Source organism: Balaenoptera physalus (assembly GCF_965194825.1).
Source record: "Balaenoptera physalus genome assembly, chromosome: 10".
Classification (NCBI taxonomy): Eukaryota; Metazoa; Chordata; class Mammalia; order Artiodactyla; family Balaenopteridae; genus Balaenoptera; species Balaenoptera physalus.
The window spans coordinates 37,824,047-37,842,281 of NC_138889.1; the positions used below are offsets into that span (position 1 = coordinate 37,824,047).

Here is an 18,235-nt window from a genome sequence, read left to right on the forward strand (position 1 = left end):
CCAACACTTTTATACCTAATTTTATGCATTAAGATCTTTCTATAATGCTTAGAGTGATATCTGCTTTCCTCATGGTATATTGACAAATATATCTTCTTTAATCCTCCCTTTATTTGATTATTTTACCTGTATTTAAAATAAATTTTCATTACATAATGTTTGTTATATAATTTTAACACAATTTAGTCTCTCTAGAATTATCTTCCCTGAAGAACTTGAAACAACTGTCTTCTCTTTGCTCACATTTGATCAAAGCACCTTTTTATTTTCTCTCATCTGTGAATTCAACCATTTCCCTACGTATCCTGGCCTCTTGCTAATAATTTAGAATGTATTTTAATGTATTGTTGTATTTTCCATCACTCCCCAAGTTAGGAGTTTCTTTCTCTCAAAATTTCTGAGCATAAATGTATATTGAAATTATTGTATCATAATCCTAGATCATTTATCAATGAAGATGTTATTAATTGTTAACAGTATTGGTAAATAACAAAATTAGTCTCTCTTCTTTAATAAGTATTCACACACGCAAATTTGCAAAATTTCTCCTACTTTTATCCACTGTAATTGTGGCATTCCTCCCATTCAATGTTCTCTGAAATTGTTTTAAATATCCATATACTCTAGCCTGGGTAAAAACTTACTGCAGACTCAAATGCACTTGAGAGTACCAAGGGTAAAATTATTTGCAGATGAATTATGTCTAGAAAAAATAATCAGTGTGAATTCTCTCACTCTCATTTTTACTATACACTTTGTTAATGTAATTTTCTCACACCTGCCACTACCACACTTGTCTCACACATATTATAGGTTTTTTAATGTGCTTTATAGAATTCTATTATTCATAGAAAATCACCACATCTATGTTTGAACTCACATGGGACTGAAACAACAGGATCAGCCAAATCTTCCTTTGTAATTTGTATACATCATAAAAGTTTTATTACAGTTAGAAAACTAAACTTACAGATTTTGAAACATTGGTTTATATCCAAACTCTTCCCTATAATTCACTTACTTCTTTCATTTGCTAACCCTCATTGCGTTTCTATGGATTCCATTCAATTTCCTAATTCCTCACAAAATCAATCTTAAGCTCCATCTTATCTTATTGGTGTATTATTTCAAAACCTTTCATGGATAAAATGATAAATTGCTACTCCTAGTAATGCCTGGTATTCTATATCTCAGTCATTTTTCTCCTGCATTATATAACTACAAATGGCACAATTTTGCCATAGCAATAACTGTTAACGTACAGCTGAATGCACTGCCATCAGCATACAGGAAACATTCTGTGATATAATTTATGCAAATGGAAAATCTAACAGAGTACTTCATTGCTTCCCTTCCCCATCCAATGATTTCACTCCTTCAATTTGTTATTGTTATATACAAATGGGCATTTATTACTGTGTATGTTCTTCTGTTATTTTAGTATAACCCTCCTTTGATAGCATAGTTTATCTGAGATAACCCACAAACATTTTATGCAGATAGTGAAGTACTATACTTTGCCCATAGAATTGTATGTTTCCTTAACATTTAAAAATTTTACATTAACATTTTACTTTCACTAAAGGATTCAGTAGTCTCTAGAGGTTTGCTCAAAGTTAGGCAAAGATGATTTCACTTTATGATGTATATATTCAATTCACTTGACAATATAACTACACAGTGTAGACAATGAACTTGTTTTATCAGCCACAGGGTAAATGCCTCAAACTTATCTGTAGGTCAGCAGTGTCACCAAATACTGACTTTTCCATTTTTTTTTTACAAGAAATAAGGTTAAAAGGAAAATAAAAGCAAAATGGTGCATATGAAAAAAAAAATTTTCAGAAAATATTTTATCATAAGTTAGTACAAAAAAATAAAGAGAAAAATATAATTATATCAAACATATAAAGTTAAAAAATTAATATGTCCAAACAACCCTTGGTTGTGAATTTGTCCTACTATTGAAAATATATTCAAAGACTATGCAAAGATGTTTATTTCAATAACATAAGGGGTATAATATAAAGATTAGAAACAGCTTCTATCTACCATTCATTATTAAATTTTTATTATTTATTATTCTGTATTTTTTTTTCTTTAATTCTTATATTAGTTACAATAGGTTGATTTCCTGGTATAATACCTTCAAATAGAATTTGATTTTTGTGAATTTTTCAAGTCTTCAAACTCTGGTGGTAGCTTTAACACTACAAAATTACAGGTGTGGTATCTAAAAGAGTGAATCTCTCATCTTTCTGAATGCTCAGAGACTTAGTTTTTCTCCCAAATACCATCATTCTCTAAGATCTAGACATAGAGGTATTTCTTGTCTTCCTTTAAATAAGCATACAGGTCTTTCCTCCCTTAAAAATATTTTTGGTCTTGCATGTTTTTGGAACAAATATTTTAGGTCACTGCAACATAGAGGTCAGACCACCCGGTTTAAGTCTAAGTCCTTCTAATACATGCTATCACAGGCAATTTATTATTCTCTCTAAACCTAATGTTCTCATCTGTGCAATGAGGACAATAATAAATCTACCTTTGGATTTGTTATTAGAATTGGATTAGGTAATGTATGTAAAGTGTTTATCAGAGTACATTTATTACATATTAGCTCTAAGTAGTCTTAAGTTTATATTACTCTCTGATCCACATAACATTTTACCTTTTCTTATGCATACTACAAAATTTGATGAATTTTAAGCTCATTGATAATAGTAGTTTATTCTTTATTCAACTTTTTAATTTTCATTATGCCTAAAATTGTTTTATAAGTATTATTTTTATTAAACAAATATGATTATTCTTTACATGTGCAGTGTACCATAATGAGAACACACTACAAAAAATGTGAGGCTTTAGTTTTATATGTAAACATAATCAACACTTAAATATCTCAGTAGAGAAAAGCTATTTGATACAACTGGTTATGGATCATTTAAAAAAGTGTAATATTTGGTCTCTTCAGGTTTATCTTGACTACTTCTTTTTAGTGATTTGTATGTAATTTAGCAGAGCTTAAGCAACTAAATTTAGAAATATCACTGTGAAATCAAAGTGCTTTCACTTATTTGGTGATGTGGCTTACATGCTTAATTATCACCTGTAGAAATATATTGATTTTGGAGATTAACCAAGATGGCGGAGTAGAAGGACGTGCTCTCACTCCCTCTTGCGAGAGCACCAGAATCAAAACTGGCTGCTGGACAATCATTGACAGGAAGACCCTGGACTTCACCAAGGAGGATACCCCACGTCCAAGGACAGAGGAGAAGCCACAGTGAGACGGTAGGAGGGGCGCAATCAGAGTAAAATCAAATCCCATAACTGCTGGGTGGGTGACTCACAGACTGGCGAACACTTATACCACAGAAGTCCACCCACTGGAGTGAAGGTACTGAGCCCCATGTCAGGCTTCCCAACCTGGGGGTCCAGCTACGGGAAGAGGAATTCCTAGAGAATCAGACTTTGAAGCCTAGTGGGAATTGATTGCAGGACTTTGACAGGACTGGGGGAAACAGAGACCCCACTCTTGGAGGGCACACACAAAGTAATGTGTGCATCGGGACCCAGGGGAAGGAGCAGTGACCCTGGGGGAGACTGAACCAGACCTACCTGCTGGTGTTGGGGGGTCTCCTGCAGAGGCGAGTGGTGGCTCTGTTTCACCGTGGGGATAAGGACACTGGCAGCCAAGGTTCTGGGAAGTTCTCCTTGGCGTGAGCCCTCCCAGAGTCTGCCATTAACCCCACCAAAGAGCACGGGTAGGCTCCAGTGTTGGGTTGCTTCAGGCAAAACAACCAACAGGGAGGGAACCCAGCCCCACCCATCAACAGTCAAGTGGATTAAGGTTTTACTGAGCTCTGACCGCCACAGCAACAGTCAGCTCTACCCACCACCAGAGCCTCCCATCAAGCCTCTTAGATAGCCTCAACCACCAGAGGGCAGACAACAGAAGCAAGAAAAACTACAATCCTGCAGCCTGTGGACCAAAAACCACAGTTACAGAAAGATAGACAAGATGAAAAGGCAGAGGGCTATGTACCAGATGAAGGAACAAGAAAAAACCCCAGAAAAACAACTAAATGAAGTGGAGATAGGCAACCTTCCAGAAAAAGAATTCAGAATAATGATAGTGAAGATGATCCAGGACCTCAGAATAAGAATGGAGGCAAAGATTGAGAAGATGCAAAAAATGATTAACAAAGACCTAGAAGAATTAAAGAACAAACAAACAGAGGTGACCAATACAATAACTGAAATGAAAACTACACTAGAAGGAACCAATAGCAGAATAACTGAGGCAGAAGAACGGATAAGTGACCTGGAAGACAGAATGGTGGAATTCACTGCTGCGGAACAGACTAAAGAAAAAAGAATGAAAAGAAATGAAGACAGCCTAAGAGACCTCTGGGACAACATTAAATGCAACAACATTCGCATTATAGGGGTCCCAGAAGGAGAAGAGAGAGAGAAAGGACCAGAGAAAATATTTGAAGAGATTATAATCGAAAACTTCCCTAACATGGGAAAGGAAATAGCCACCCAAGTCCAGGAAGCGCAGAGAGTCCCATACAGAATAAACCCAAGGAGAAACACGCCGAGACACATAGTAATCAAAGCGGCAAAAATTAAAGACAAAGAAAAATTATTGAAAGCAGCAAGGGAAAAACAACAAATAACATACAAGGGAACTCCCATAAGGTTAACAGCTGATTTCTCAGCAGAAACTCTGCAAGCCAGAAGGGAGTGGCATGATATACTTAATGTGATGAAAGGGAAGAACCTAAAACCAAGATTACTCTACCCGGCAAGGATCACATTTAGATTTGATGGAGAAATCAAAAGCTTTACAGACAAGCAAAAGCTAAGAGAATTCAGCACCACCAAACCAGCTCTACAACAAATGCTAAAGGAACTTCTCTAAGTGGGAAACACAAGAGAAGAAAAGGACCTACAAAAACAAACCCAAAACAATTAAGAAAATGGTCATAGGAACATACATATCGATAATTACCTTAAACGTGAATGGATTAAATGCCCCAACCAAAAGACATAGACTGGCTGAATGGATACAAAAACAAGACCCATATATATGCTGTCTACAAGAGACCCACTTTAGACCTAGGGACACATACAGACTGAAAGTGAGGGGATGGAAAAAGATATCCCATGCAAATGGAAATCAAAAGAAAGCTGGAGTAGCTATACTCATATCAGATAAAATAGACTTTAAAATAAAGAATGTTACAAGAGACAAGGAAGGACACTACATAATGATCCAGGGATCAATCCAAGAAGAAGATATAACAATTATAAATATATATGCACCCAACATAGGAGCACCTCAATACATAAGGCAACTGCTAACAGCTATAAAAGAGGAAATCGACAGTAACACAATAATAGTGGGGGACTTTAACACTTCACTTACACCAAAGGACAGATCATCCAAAATGAAAATAAATAAGGAAACAGAAGCTTTAAATGACACAATAGACCAGATAGATTTAATTGATATATATAGGACATTTCATCCAAAAACAGCAGATTACACGTTCTTCTCAAGTGCGCACGGAACATTCTCCAGGATAGATCACATCTTGGGAAACAAATCAAGCCTCAGTAAATTTAAGAAAATTGAAATCATACCAAGCATCTTTTCTGACCACAACGCTATGAGATTAGAAATGAATTACAGGGAAAAAAAACGTAAAAAACACAAACACATGGAGGCTAAACAATATGTTACTAAATAACCAAGAGATCACTGAAGAAATCAAAGAGGAAATAAAAAAATACCTAGAGACAAATGACAATGAAAACACGACGACCCAAAACCTATGGGATGCAGCAAAAGCGGTTCTAAGAGGGAAATTTATAGCTATACAAGCCTACCTAAAGAAACAAGAAAAATCTCAAGGAAACAATCTAAAGAAACTAGAAAAAGAAGAACAAACAAAACCCAAAGTTAGCAGAAGGAAAGAAATCATAAAGATCAGAGCAGAAATAAATGAAATAGAAACAAAGAAAACAATAGCAAAGATCAATAAAACTAAAAATTGGTTCTTTGAGAAGATAAACAAAGTTGATAAGCCATTAGCCAGACTCATCAAGAAAAAGAGGGAGAGGACTCAAATCAATAAAATCAGAAATGAAAAAGGAGAAGTTACAACAGACACCGCAGAAATACAAAACATCCTTAGAGACTACTATAAGCAACTTTATGCCAATAAAATGGACAACCTGGAAGAAATGGACAAATTCTTAGAAAGGTATAACCTTCCAAGACTGAACCAGGAAGAAACAGAAAATATGAACAGACCAATCACAAGTAATGAAATTGAAACTGTGATTAAAAATCTTCCAACAAACAAAAGTCCAGGACCAGATGGCTTCACAGGTGAATTCTATCAAACATTTAGAAAAGAGCTAACACCCATCCTTCTCAAACGCTTCCAAAAAATTGCAGAGGAAGGAACACTCCCAAACACATTCTATGAGGCCACCATCACCCTGATACCAAAACCAGACAAAGACACTACAAAAAAAGAAAATTACAGACCAATATCACTGATGAATATAGATGCAAAAATCCTCAACAAAATACTAGCAAACAGAATCCAACAACACATTAAAAGGATCATACACCACGATCAAGTGGGATTTATCCCAGGGATGCAAGGATTCTTCAATATACGCAAATCAATCAATGTGATACACCATATTAACAAATTGAAGAAGAAAAACCATATGATCATCTCAATAGATGCAGAAAAAGCTTTTGACAAAATTCAACAGCCATTTCTGATAAAAACTCTCCAGAAAGTGGGCATAGAGGGAACCTACCTCAACATAATAAAGCCCATATATGACAAACCCACAGCAAACATCATTCTCAATGGTGAAAAACTGAAAGCATTTCCTCTAAGATCAGGAACGAGACAAGGATGTCCACTCTCACCACTATTATTCAACATAGTTCTGGAAGTCCTAGCCACGGCAATCAGAGAAGAAAAAGAAATAAAAGGAATACAAATTGGAAAAGAGGAAGTAAAACTGTCACTGTTTGCGGATGACATGATACTATACATAGAGAATCCTAAAACTGCCACCAGAAAACTGCTAGAGCTAATTAATGAATATGGTCAAGTTGCAGGATACAAAATTAATGCACAGAAATCTCTTGCATTCCTATACACTAATGATGAAAAATCTGAAAGAGAAATTAAGGAAACACTCCCATTTACCACTGCAACAAAAAGAATAAAATACCTAGGAATAAACCTACCTAGGGAGACAAAAGACCTGTATGCAGAAAACTATAAGACACTGATGAAAGAAATTAAAGATGATACCAACAGATGGAGAGATATACCCTGTTCTTGGATTGGAAGAATCAACATTGTGAAAATGAGTATACTACCCAAAGCAATCTACAGATTCAATGCAATCCCTATCAAATTACCAATGGCATTTTTTACGGAGCTAGAACAAATCATCTTAAAATTTGTATGGAGACACAAAAGACCCCGAATAGCCAAAGCAGTCTTGAGGGAAAAAAATGGAGCTGGAGGAATCAGACTCCCTGACTTCAGACTATACTACAAAGCTACAGTAATCAAGACAATATGGTACTGGCACAAAAACAGAAACAAAGATCAATGGAACAAGATAGAAAGCCCAGAGATTAACCCACGCACCTATGGTCAACTAATCTATGACAAAGGAGGCAAAGATATACAATGGAGAAAAGACAGTCTCTTCAATAAGTGGTGCTGGGAAAACTGGACAGCTACATGTAAAAGAATGAAATTAAAATACTCCCTAGCACCATACACAAAAATAAACTCAAAATGGATTAGAGACCTAAATATAAGACTGGACACTATAAAACTCTTAGAGGAAAACATAGGAAGAACACTCTTTGACATAAATCACAGCAAGATCTTTTTTGATCCACCTCCTAGAGTAATGGAAATAAAAACAAAAATAAACAAGTGGGACCTAATGAAACTTCAAAGCTTTTGCACAGCAAAGGAAACCATAAACAAGACGAAAAGACAACCCTCAGAATGGGAGAAAATATTTGCAAATGAATCAACGGACAAAGGATTAATCTCCAAAATATATAAACAGCTCATTCAGCTCAATATTAAAGAAACAAACACCCCAATCCAAAAATGGGCAGAAGACCTAAATAGACTTTTCTCCAAAGAAGACATACAGACGGCCACGAGGCACATGAAAAGATGCTCAACCTCACTAATTATTAGAGAAATGCAAATCAAAACTACAATGAGGTATTACCTCACTCCTGTTAGAATGGGCATCATCAGGAAATCTACAAACAACAAATGCTGGAGAGGGTGTGGAGAAAAGGGAACCCTCTTGCACTGTTGGTGGGAATGTAAATTGATACAGCCACTATGGAGAACAATATGGAGGTTCCTTAAAAAACTAAAAATAGAATTACCATATGACCCAGCAATCCCACTACTGGGCATATACCCAGAGAAAACCGTAATTCAAAAAGACACATGCACCCGAATGTTCATTGCAGCACTATTTACAATAGCCAGGTCATGGAAGCAACCTAAATGCCCATCAACAGACGAATGGATAAAGAAGTAGTGGTACATATATACAATGGAATATTACTCAGCCATAAAAATGAACGAAATTGAGTCATTTGTTGAGACGTGGATGGATCTAGAGACTGTCATACAGAGTGAAGTAAGTCAGAAAGAGAAAAACAAATGTATATTAATGCATGTATGTGGAACCTAGAAAAATGGTACAGATGAGCCAGTTTGCAGGGCAGAAGTTGAGACACAGATGTAGAGAATGGACATATGGATACCAAGGGGGGAAAACTGCAGTGAGGTGGGGATGGTGGTGTGCTGAATTGGGCGATTGGGATTGACATGTATACACTGATGTGTATAAAATTGATGCCTAATAAGAACCTGCAGTATAAAAAGCAAACAAAACAACTAATACTAAACTTTCATTGGGTTATTTGTATGAAAATATGTTAATATAAATGTTTCAGATATTACATGAAATTTCTAAAAATCTTATATTTGTATTTGTATGGAAATATGTATGGAAATATGTTAATATAAATGTTTCAGACATTACATGAAATTTCTAAAAATCTTATATTTGTATTTGTATGGAAATATGTATGGAAATATGTTAATATAAATGTTTCAGACATTACATGAAATTTCTAAAAATCTTATATGTTCTGGTATAATGTTATAAGTCATAATCCTAGATATTACCTTAAAATGTATATCTCAGAAATAACTAATTTTCTTGTCAACTGCATTATTATGAACTTTCATCAAATTTTTAACTGTGGTCATTTTTAAGTCTTTTGCCATTTACAGACAGTTGTGTGTACTATGATGCTTTTGCAAATATGTTCCTATAAAAGGGTTTCATTTTTAAGAAATTCATGGAAAAGACTCTGACAAGTACAGGTTTCTGGTAACTGACTGTACTGCTGAACTGAATGAATAAGCATTTTCAGAACTCTAATGAAAAACTGATGAACTCATAAAAGTGCTAACAAAAGATCAAGATGAAAACAAAAAAATTAATTACATGGGACTGAGTGAACTGATGAGGATGAGTATAATTTTTGTGACTTTCTGTCTGAATTAAAAAAAAAAATCCAACAAGGACTCAGAGGCAAAGAATATACAAATCAATTTTCACTGCAAAGTAAAGGAGCTGTTACAGAGGAGGATTACTGGACTGAATGTCAATATTATGACATAGTATGAGTGTGTTTCATGTTTGGTAATTGCAATCATTCTTGCTTTTGTTGTACTCATCCATGTACAATGCTTGGTGTCAGTCTATTTATCTCTTGTAAAAATAAAATACAGTGTGTGTGTATGAAAAAAAAAAAAGTAATATGGCTATAGTTGGGGAAGATTAAACAAATAATGGTGTTTGGTAAAAAAAAAAAAAAAAAAAGAAATATATTGATTTTATCTATGGTTCAACTGAATAAATGTGATATGTGACAGATGCTTTCATGGATTTCATCCTGGTAGAAAATACTTTTTGGTGAGCTCTCTTTAGTAAATATGTAAGTAAGTATGCAAACTTTTAAAATGTTCATTTTGCAAGGGCTCATTATTTCATTGGGTTCAAATATTTCTGACATCCAGATTTTGAAGTCATTAATTTTATTTCTACATGATTTTTTTAAATTAATTAATTTATTTATAGCTGTGTTGGGTCTTCGTTTCTGTGCGAGGGCTTTCTCTAGTTGCGGCAAGTGGGGGCCACTCTTCATCGCGGTGCGCGGGCTTCTCATTATCGCGGCCTCTCTTGTTGCGGAGCACAGGCTCCAGATGCGCAGGCTCAGTAATTGTGGCTCACAGGCCTAGTTGCTCCACGGCATGTGGGATCTTCCCAGACCAGGGCTCGAACCCGTGTCCCCTGCACTGGCAGGCAGATTCTCAACCACTGCGCCACCAGGGAAGCCCTCTACATGATTTTAAGGGCTTATAATTTATATTCACAACCCAATTGCTTTTGGAGCTTACTCCTTTATAGTGTATGTGTGTGTGTGTATATATCCCAGTAATGTCCAAATCATTGGGATGTGTAATTTATCACACTATGACATATTTCTGGTGCTCTTTCCTATAGTATGCTTTTCACTATGTCTGGCTGCTCTAATCTATGACACTAAGATAATAAAATATTATTACATGATCAGAAAATGATGGCCAAACTATCCAGGTAGTATGTTTTCATAGACATTTGGAAGATAATGCTTAAATGTAAGTGCTTGACTACACTGGCCAGTATTAGGTGCTATGAACAAGATATCTACAGGGAAGGAAACATACTATAAAGAGAAAATTATAGTTTGCATATGCTTTCAGCAAGTTCTTCATTTATGTATTGAACTCATATTCATTGAGTGTCTGATATATACCAGTCACTGTTTTAGACACCAGGAAAAAAAGCGATAGGGTGATGAAAATCTCTGCTCTCATCAGACTGAACTTCCAATGGGTAAATGCCAACAATAAAAATAAGCATAACCAGGATTTCTCTGGTGGCCTTGTGGTTGGGATTCTGGGCTTTCACTGCTGTGGCCCAGGTTCAATCCCTGGTTGGGGAACTGAGATCCTGCAAGCCACATGGTGGGTCCAAAAAAATAAAATAAAATAAGCTTTATGTTTAAAAGAGGTCTGTAAGAAGGGAATGAGTGATATTATGGGGGGAAAGTGCAGAGAAAAGGGGATCAGAACAGAGAAAGGAGGCTTAGAGTATTGTCAGGATAGCTTTATTGAGAAGCTGACATTTATGCAGAAGCTTGAAGAAAGTGAAAATGTTAACCACGTGGGACAAGAGCATTCCAAGCAAAGGGAACACATTTTTACGCCTGATATATTTCAAAAACAATAGAGAGGACAGGTTAGTCAAAGGGAATGTTGAAGAACATAAGATCAGAGCACTAAGAAAAAACAAGTTATTCAGAGCTTTGCAGGCATTTTAATTTTTTGTTTGTTTTTACTCTCAGGAACATGGGAAGCCATTGGAGATTTCTGAGGAGAGAAATGATAGTCACTGATAGAGATTTTAGAAGGATCCCTCTGACAAATGTGTTGGGTATATACTGTAGGAATGTAAAAGTGGATGATGGAAAGCTAAATTGTCTTTTGCAATATCCCAAGGGAAAGATTATGGTGCTTGGATGGCTGGTATTGCTGGAGATATTTAAGAAATTACATAATTTGTAATTTATTTTGAAGGTAGGGCTAGGAGAAAGTCTTAATTGATTGAAGAAGAGATGTGAATTGAAGATGAGAAGTCAGAAGGATGCCAAGGACTAGGAACTGTAAGGAGGGAGTTGTAATCAACTGTGATTGGGAATTCTACAGGTGGAGCACATTGGGGGAGTAGTTGAAAAAAATCAGGTTAGTGCTGCAAATATAAATTTGGAAGTTTTTGGCATTCAGCTGGCATTTGAAGTTGACAATATCACAAAGAGAATGGAAATAAATAATAAAGGCAAGAGATCCAAGTAGTGAGCTCTGGGAATTTCATCAAGAGGTAAAGAAAAAGAGGAGGATCCAGTAAAGCTAAAACTACCCTGAAAAGTTCCAGATTTAAAGGGATTGAGTGGAATTTACTTATCTATAGTCCCTATCTCTAAATTATTCATAACCAATAGTTGAGTCCAATCAGTATAGACATTCTTAAGTCTTAATGTATATGTATATCAGCACATTTTATTTCAGTAAATTCATGTTCAGCTAAAATGATAGTAATTATCAAATATCAGTTTCATAAGATTAATATTATTGCTTTTTTGGGGAAAGGAAGAGAGTGAACATTGAACAAAAGGGTTGTTTCTAAGTACTATAGTAAAATGTGAGGCCAGATCTTGATAAAGAAAATGACTTGCAGGCTCTCTATTTTCTGTGATCTCAAGAACAAGTAACAGACCTTCTGTACCAGCATGAGCTTTTTGAGTCCTCTTTAGAAAATTTTTAATTGGCACGAGGTGGTTACTTTCAGTTATAACTTATATCTTCAAGGTTGTCTTTTCTTTGACCTCAGCAGTCTTTCAGAGGATACTCGTCACTAACTTTCATCTAATTATTTAGTTTGGGAAACTGAATATTGACTTAGGGAGAGAAATAGTTTTAAACTAAGGATGGGTGCCCAAAGACAGCATCATTATGAAATCCAACTTTTAATTTTTCTCTCAAAAATTTTTTCTTCTCAACTTGAAGACATGTTTTGTCCCCTTTTTCTCATATTTTATTTGCATTTAGTCACCAAGTCCTAATGTGTCTATCTATAAAATATTTTTCAAATTTGTTCAGGCATTTGCATTTCAATCAAATCATCTTAAAATTTACTAAAGACTCTTTTTTGAAATTTGTGTATCTCTAATTGTCTTTGAGCTCTTTGAAATTGGGTACTTTCTTTTCTTTTGATTTTATTTATTAATTTTTATTGGAATATAGTTGATTTATAATGTGTTAGTTGCTGCTGGACAACAAAGTGAATCAGTTATACATATGCATATACCCACTCTTTTTTAGATTCTGTTCCCATATACCTCATTACAGAATATTGAGTAGAGTTCCCTGTGCTATACAGTAGGTTCTTATTAGTTACTTATTTTATATATAGTAGTATGTATATGTCAATCACAATCTCCCAATTTATTCCTTTCCCCCTTTCCCCCTTGGTAACCATAAGTTTGTTTTCTACATCTGTGACTCTATTTCTGTTTTGTAAATAGGTTCCTTTGTACCATTTTTTTAGATTCCACATATAAGTGATATCATATGATATTGGTCTTTCTCTTTGTGACCTACTTCACCCAGTATGATAATCTCTAGATCCATCCATGTCAGTGCAAATGACATTATTTCCTTCTTCTTTATGGCTGAGTAATATTCCATTGTATATATATATACTACATCTTCTTTATCCATTCCTCTGTCGATGGACATTTAGGTTGCTTCCATGTCCCAACCATTGTAAGTAGTGATGCAATAAACACCAGGGTACATGTATCTTTTTGAATTATGGTTTTCTCCAGATATATGCCCAAGAGTGGGATTGCTGGATCATATGGTAGTTATTTTAAGGAACTTCCATACTGTTCTCCATAGGGACTGTACCAATTTACATTCCCACCAACAGTATAGGAGGGTTCCCTTTTCTCCACACCCTCTCCAGCATTTACTGTTTGTAGATTTTTTGATGACAGCCATTCTGACCGATGTGAGGTGAAACCTCATTGTAGTTTTGATTTGCATTTCTCTGATGATTAGTGATGTTGAAGATCTTTTCATGTGCCTCTTGGCCATCTGTATGTATTCTTTGGAGAAAAGTCTATTTAAATCTTCTGCCCATTTTTTGATTGAGTTGTTGTTTCTGATTGTTCTTTGTGATGCAACTTCCAGTGAATGTCTTGGCATGTAGTAGATGTTGAGGGAAATTTTTGTTGAATGAATTATAGTCTGACCCTTACCATCAAAAGTGGGATTATTAAGATATCTCTCTAACATGCTTTCCAATCATGTGTTTTATTAGAATTGTCTTAAGCTCCACCGCACGTTCTACTGGATCACTTTTCACACCAGACATTGAGACAAAGACAGCTTTTAAAAGGCACCACCTGACAAAATTTCTCATCAGTTAAGGCACTTGTCTCATGTTCCACACTAGTGCTTCTCTGAGTCATTGTGTGGGATGTCACTAAGAACTAACTTCATGGCACTCATCCAAGTGCATCTTAGAAGCATGGTAAATGTGTCATGGCTCAGTGATCACACAATGATGAAAAAGGTGAATGTATGTTCCCACCTTCTGTTGCTCAGATAGGAAGTACTAAAACAAATTATGCATATTACTTCGTAAGATTTTGGTGGAATCTGGCCTCAGTGACCCATTGTGGTGATCAAATTTGGGAATATAAACTTGCATCATTTTTCCTTCTTCCTTGTCTTTCTCTCTCCAGACTTCACTTATGCTCCATGGAATCTCTTCACAAAATGAACTAGGGGATTTATGCAGTCTCTTGTTAGAGGCTTTCCTTTTTGAGGGGAATATAAACTAAGACATGTGAGCTCTACTTGTATACACATGATCCATTGTATTTGTACTGCCGGATCACACTTCAGAAAATGCAACATTCACTACGTCTTTTTTCAGCCTAGAAAATGGTTGGGCTCTCCTCCTCCATCAGAATTGATACCATGCCTTCATGTGTACACAGATATTAAAACAAATTTTAATATGTATGACTAGTTATGTCAAGCTTGCAAATGTTATTTAAGTACTTTTAAATTAAGGTTAGATTTTCTCTCTAAGGTGGTAATTTCCTTAAATGCGAGAAACTAATTCATTGATTAAAAAATATCTTCCTCTCAGTGCCTAGCAAAGTGCTGTCATATATTAGACACCAAATAGTTCTTGATGTGCTGAATTAAATGTCAACCTTTGGAAGACTCCTACAAATTTCTAAATCATACTGAAAACCTGTTGTTTTGTGAAAAACAACCTTGAAAAAAGATAATAACATTGTAAATGCCACCTCATAACTCTAGGACATTTTAAGCTCTTTCCTTTGAACTTACATTTATTCTTGGAGGTGCATAATAATTAGAAGCATCACATCAAATATAGGAGATTGCAATAGGAATATCATTGTTTTTGGAGCCATGTGATGTGCATTTACGTTTTGTTTGTGGTTTGCTGAATCATCTCTTTTAAATCCTCATTTCTCCATCCCTGTAATGGGGAATCAAAAACTGTCTTTTCTACTAGACAGGGTTCTATTAATTTCAAAAGCAAAAATGTTTGCAAAATAATTCTGTGATCTGTAAATATGTAAAATGTAAATTATTATACATAAAAGATTTCCTCAAGATTTGTTTGAGAATTCACTTACTATTAGTTAACAATTAATCTTTAAAATGCCTGACCATCTCTAGGTATTGTACAAAAAAGAAAGAAACACAATTTTTTAAATTATCTTTTCTCTACTTAAAAATCAAAAGTTTCACTATCAAAACTTTTGAATTTAACACATGGACACTGCAGGAAACAAAATAACTTCAACTTTAGTTTTACTATAAATATTTAAATTCAAGAATGTATTCCCCTAATAACTGAAAAATAGAAAAATAAATAACAAATTTTAAAAAATTTATATTTGGATATTATGCTGACAGAATTAGTTGGATATGGTTTACAAACCATACAGAGCCTGTGAGCACAAATAATTGTAATATTTGTAAAGAGGAAAAAATAAATTTGACAAAAAAATGTACATGGATATTTTTATTTTAATTTTTTAACTGTCAATTTCTGTTTGGGAGCAAGTAGTATACAAATATGTAATAATAATAATAGCAGTATGACAATAATTAGTTCTTTGCTGTTGGATTTTTATGGAGTTTAATTCATATAATTTAATTATATATCTTCTTGCCTTAAATTCATTGTGTTAGTTGTCATTATTGTTTTTCCTTTTTATAACTCATAGCTCTATTTTTAAATACCAATGAAAGGAGAAAAGAACCTTTTCCAACAGAATAAACTAAGTTCTGAGATTTCATGTTAACCACAAACTCATTTGGTACTTTGGACATTTTTGATATTTCTTCAATGGGGACCTGGGACATGAGTGAGTCAGTGGACAAAAGAAATATTGAGCAAGCCTGAGCTGCCTGCCTGACCATAGGGAGATAACTGCAGTAAACGAACGTGTTTAATCATGAGACAGAAGGTAATAAAATCTACTAAAGAATAAACAAAACAATAAGCTTTTTCTTAATTGAATGTTCTAAAATATTGATTTTTTCAGTCCTTCTTTCAATCAGACTCAAATATAAGACAAAAAAAAAATCCATCATGTCTCATAAAATGGAAATGTCCAACTCACTAAAGTCCTTGAAGAAAATGCTCCAAAATTAGATAGAAAGGAGAACTGTACAACTAAAGATATCAGGGTGTTTGCAAACAAGGCTATCTTCACATTCCAGGCACCATAGTTCAGTAAAGTTTGAAATAAACTTATACACATTTTAAAAAGTTAGAAAGTGAAGAGTACACATGTCCTCAAACATGGAAACATGATAAAATGTGAAAATTCTGGATATATGCATGTGCATAAATCTTCACAGCAAGAAATGTCATCTTTTACATTGTAAAATTTGCTAAAAAGCCAATTACACCAATGTGGCAGAGAAGTTAGTTTTAGATTCTCTGTCAGTTGGAAATATGATGTCTTAAAAGGTGATTGTTAAGTAGAATGGGCTGAAACACAGAATTTTTCAGTCAAAGGAAAATGGAAAAACCTAAAATCCTTAAAAAATATGAACTCTTTATTCACATCTTCACTACTGAAACACCTCAGTGTTTTTTATTATGTTACAAAAAGGTTATACAAAACAGGTTTCTGCCGTTTGTATATCACAGATTCTGTGATGTTAATATGACCTGGTTATTCAACAATCCACATTCAAAATAATTTTTTTTAACTACAACTGTTCAACAAATATATATTGTGTGCCTATGATATTCTTAGTACTGGCTTGGTCCCTAGTTGTCATATGAGCAAAACAGAAATGATCAGTGTGCTAGCAGTACTTATAGTCCAATGGAGAGACAGTTATTCATTGAACATTCAGACAAAAAATTTAATACAAGAAAGTACCATGGGAGGATTTAATACAGGAAAGAATCAGGACTATCTGACGCTAAAGCCTAGGCCTGTAACTAGTATTTCTTTGAATCCTGGAACTTTACTCCAGGGTCTGAATTTCAATTCGATTAAGATTTCTGACCTGGTTCACTCACTTAAAGGAAGTGCCTTGATTAGAAACAAGTCTTTTTTTTTTTTTTTTTTTTCATTCTGATATACTGACTTCTTATTGTTAGGCTTTCTTTATAGGCTCCTATATATCTATTTAAGATAAGATTAGATCATATTTTGTTATTTTGTTTTTAATACCTAGGTGTACGGACAATGATCAAAACATATTCTCTTAACAAAGAAGGTATTTCATCAGATATCTTGACATTTCAAGGAATAAATACAGAAAGAAAATGAATTGGATGATTTATAGAATGCTTGCAGTTGTACTGGTCTATAAGAATTTGTGTATATATATAAATAAATAAATAATATATAAATAAATACATATGTATGTATCTATATTTTTACAAAGTATAGTAGCAGTCCCCAACCTTTTTGGCACCAGGGACTGGTTTCATGGGAGACAATTTTTCCACGGACTGGGGAGGTGGAGGGATGGTTCAGGTGGTAATGCAAGCGATGGGGAGTGAGGGAGAGCAGCAGATGAAGCTTTGCTCGCTAACAGGTCGCGGGACCGGTAAGGTTGGGGACCCCTGAAGTATAGCATCTTTTTTTTAGGAAAATATCCTAGAGATACGTACTAATTAGGCAATTTAATTTTTTAAATCTTCATTTTTACTCTAGTATATTTCTGTGATTGAATAAAATATTAAAGTAGAGAGATTTAGAAATTTGTCCTGAGTCCAAAACAGTCTTGAGTAAATATTTTATAAAACATGGAGTCTACTAGAGAAGAACTCACCATTGACAGTGACATGTACAAAATAGTTTAACATCAGAAAATACACATTTGGAAGTTTGAAAAATTAAAATACAGATGTATCATTAAGTAAAGTCCGTGGA

General features: G+C 34.6%; 1 long non-coding RNA gene across 1 annotated transcript in view; it reads right to left on the reverse strand.

The window, feature by feature from the left end:
* LOC309636728 overlaps positions 1-9,839 on the reverse strand; it is a 42,920-nt gene extending 33,081 nt beyond the window's left edge. The window contains exon 1 of the long non-coding RNA XR_014250182.1: positions 9,635-9,839. This is a non-coding gene — a long non-coding RNA (uncharacterized lncRNA). The remainder of the gene's footprint in view (positions 1-9,634) is intronic.
* Between the last annotated feature and the right edge of the window lie 8,396 nt (positions 9,840-18,235).